Source organism: Elephas maximus, chromosome 3, assembly GCF_024166365.1.
Source record: "Elephas maximus indicus isolate mEleMax1 chromosome 3, mEleMax1 primary haplotype, whole genome shotgun sequence".
NCBI classification, from domain to species: domain Eukaryota; kingdom Metazoa; phylum Chordata; class Mammalia; order Proboscidea; family Elephantidae; genus Elephas; species Elephas maximus.
Window position 1 is genome coordinate 139,266,209 of NC_064821.1, and position 4,048 is coordinate 139,270,256.

Here is a 4,048-nt window from a genome sequence, read left to right on the forward strand (position 1 = left end):
GCTCCTGTTCCTAAAGAGGAAAAGAGAATACTTAAACTCACACAGTATAAAATAGGATCACTAAACTTGTTCCATAATTGCTAAGTTAGTTTCCCTTGTAGTACTTCCACTAATTCTCAAACGCTTTTGGCATTTTTTCTTGAAATAATTTCCTCTCTTCACTTTTATCATATCACTCTCTGAGTCTTCTATCCTTGCTATTAATTTCTCTTGAGCATTTTTCTGTAGTTTCAGAATTGTTATTTTTTATAGTACCTAAAATATTGTTGTTTTACATTGAACACAACTATTCTGTGAAAATTGTGTCCCCACACCCACACACTTTTTTTTTTTTTTTTGCTTCACCTCTCACCTGTATGGATTTTCATATATATGTACTAGTAGAATGTTTGAAATCTAACAGGAAGGCTTCTATATGATGCTGAGAATCAGGGGTAATGTCTGATCATGGAATTCAGTTCAAGACTCCAGAATTTTGCTGGAAGTAGAGAAAAAAGTTAAGATCAGGTCTGTAGTAGCCAATACTGCATTTCTGGGCCAACATTTATGCTCAACATGGATTCATAGTATGACTAAAGAACAGGAATGTACTGGCAGACTGGGCACTTAAGCAGTGTGGTTAAGTGGGTGGATGGTTAGGGAATCTTCCTACTCATTAGAGTGCTTACAGAGAGTCCTACAAGGTATGGCAGAAACAAAATCATTGTGAACTCCCCTCAGTAAGAAAGGTAAGCTGGATATTTTTCAAGGAGGTATAACCCAGAGAAATAATGTATCTGTCATGAAATTACAGTTTTCTCATTTAAAAAAAGAGAATATAATAGTTCCTGTGCCATAAGACGAGGATTCCAATATGTAATATATGGAAAGCTGTTTGTGTAGAGCCTGGCAATTAATAGCTACTGTTTATCGAGTGATTTAATGATGAAAAATTCCATCTAAATCTTCATGTAAAAGACAAGAAATGGGCACAGATAGAAGCAGTAAGGTAATAATGAGCAGCTGGTAAAGTTCTTATTTTTGACCTAAAGCTATAACCTCCATGCTGTTTTTTAATTTGGAGCAGTGGAAGACAAAACTGAAATGAGACAATTAAATACCTGAAGTTTGAGAGCTAGGATGCCCTCTTGTGCCAACAATTGAGTCCTATCCCTCTACACCTTCTCAGTCAATTGTTTCACGCGTTCCTGATGACTCTTTTCTTTCTTTCTGTTTCATTATCTGCTGACGTTTTGTGTGCATTTCCTCCAACATTTTTAGTGCAGCCTGTGTAGATTCAGCTTTCACACATTCCACTAGGAGGAAAAGGAAGAAATTTCCAGTAGGTTTATAGTGTTACCTCCTTTTTTTCTTCCACACTTACTTGTTACTGTTGTTACTTCATAGATGAAATTCTCTCTGACCATTTTTTTACCCCCAAGCAACCATAAGGCTGCTGATTGTATTATGTCCCACTCAGAAATGACTACCTCAGCTCAAACACATCTTTGCTGTTCTTGCTCTAGTTTGAAGATCACAGGTTTATCCACCCAAATTATTTAAACTTTTAGGAGCATTTGTCTGTCTAGTTTCTTGACTCGCTCCTCATCTTCAGTTTCCTTTTTTTTTTTTCTGTGAGAATCAGGTCTGTCTGTAGAATTTCATCAGCCACAGACTCCTTGGACATCAAGTATTTCTGCAGAATCTCTTCAGCGTTAGGACTCAGGGAACACAGAGTTAGCAGTAGGAAATGGCTGTAAGCATTTGTTCCCGAGTTGTCAGTTCACCATATTTTCCTCTAGGGACTATTCTTTTTGAATCTGATGGGACTAGCAGTCAAGGTTCACTGTCACAAGTGGGCACATGCTCCCAGGCTGGCCAATCAGAGTGCGTCACTAAGCAGAGTCCTTCATAGGTGACTGATACAGCTACTGAGAGACAGAGAGTCTTGGTCCTTTTTACACTGAGGGCTTTGAGTTTGGAGTTGTTGATGCTGTGGTTATATATGGAGCAAGATTGCTGGATAATGAAGCTATCGTGAAGAAAGTAGATCATAGGGATGGAGATAGAGGCAGAAGGCTGGGTGAGAAGTGGTGGGTCTGAGGGAACAAGGGACAGAAAGAGTTGATGACATTGTTTGAACTCTTGGATCCTGGTGTCCTTAAATCCAGTTTAAAGGCTAAATTGACAAGTTACCATATTTGCTTAAATGATAATCATTGGAGTTTTTTCCTTTGCATCATCAGTGATTAGTTGTAATAGTGGGCTATCCTGGCAGTGTTAGTTGCACTCTCTTTGATGAGCACCTAGGACTTATCTAGTATAACAGGCTCCCTGTACATGTTTATTGAAGGAAAGAGTAAATGATATGCAGACAATAGGGCACATTTGTGTGCAATTAAGAGTCTCTGAGTGGTACAAACGTTTAACACACTTGGTTGCTAACCAAAAAGTAAGTGGTTTGGGTTCCACCCAGAGGAACCTCGAAAGAAAAGACTGGTAATCTGTTTCTGAAAAATAAGTCACTAAAAACGTTATGTAGCACAGTTCTTCTCTTACACCCATGGAGTCACCATGAGTAAGAGTCAACTTTATGCCAACTGGTGTGCAATTACCCTTGATTACATTGGTGTTTCAAAGAGGCACCTCAGCAGCTTCCCAGAATTGACAGTTAATCTTGGTTACCTGTATTCCCTTCCTGGGTTCCTGCAGGTACTTTTTCTTCAGTTCTTGTGACTTATGAATGAAGAGACGATACCCCCTGGTTTAGAATAAACCCTCTGCTTCACTTCTAGAGGACTAAAAATATCCTGAAGTAAAGCTGAGCAATGATCTGATGATGCTTGAAGATTCTGTTTACAAAAGTCATCCCATTTTTTCCCTAGCTGGGCCTTTAATGTAAGAATAGGAAGTAGGGAGAACAACAGGAAAAAAATATTAGCAAGACCTTGGAATTTCTAGAAATGCTTTTCAAAATAGTCTATGAACCCTAGAAACTTATCAATACCTTACCAGAAATACATACTTTCTCCTGACTTGGACTTTCTAGGCCCATTTGTCCTTGGAGGTGATGGTCAGACCAGAGATTACTAGATTATACTGCAATTTTACTAGTAAACTTCCGCTTTTCAAATTAGACCAATGATTGTCATATATGGAATAAGGGTGTAGCAATGTAAGCCTGCTCAAGATAACTAAGACCAAACATTTCTTGCTTTTGGTTAGTATGAAATAAAGTCAGTAAGGTAATCGTGGGCATGTAATCTGTTTAGAAGATCTGATTACCAGTTATATGAACTTAATTAAAGGGAAGACTGTTAGCTGATTCATGAAAGAAAAAAAAATGTTTCAAAACTTTGAGTCCATAATACTAAAATTGGTTCTTCTGATTATAAATTGGTGGCTGTCATCATTTTAAAGTCTACTAATAATTGCTACTCTGAAAAACAAATCCCCGTTTTATTTCCAAGTAGTATTTTCCCTTGCAAGACTCTAATTCATATAAACTAGAGAGGAAATTACCACTAATTCCTTTTGAGATAAATGCTTTATGTCTTTGATGAGTTCTTGATGAAGACTCCAATGGCCTCTCTCTCACTGGCCCTGTGCAGATCCAGCAGCTCCTGCAGGGTTTCTGTGGGCAGCTGCACCTTTTGGCTCATCTGTTGGTCATAGAAGGCAATGGTCTTTTGCACTGTGGCTGAGTTCTCTATCTGGGCCAAGGCAAGTACTGCATTTTCCATGCAGGGCAAATCCCCACTGCTGATGGCATTGATGTAGGTCAGCACCAGACTCTTCAGACCTTCAAATGGAGAACAACTGGTTATATTCATTGTGAGTGGTGTGATGACACCTCTATTCTGTGCAATTCTGGTATGTCTATTTTCAGCTTTTTCCACCACAAGGTAAATGCCATTAGCATTTCCTGGAAGCTTGCCAGAAATGCAGATTGTCAGGTCCTGCCTCAGACCTACTGATCAGAAGTTGCCCTTCAGCAAGACCCACATATGATACATTGCACAACAAAGGTTGAGCATCACTGTTCTATATAAAGTACACCTATGTGTAT

General features: G+C 38.8%; 1 pseudogene; it reads right to left on the minus strand.

Moving 5' to 3' along the window:
• Nucleotides 1-406: 406 nt before the first annotated feature.
• LOC126071353 (guanylate-binding protein 1-like) lies at nt 407-3,812 on the minus strand (annotated as a pseudogene).
• Between the last annotated feature and the right edge of the window lie 236 nt (nt 3,813-4,048).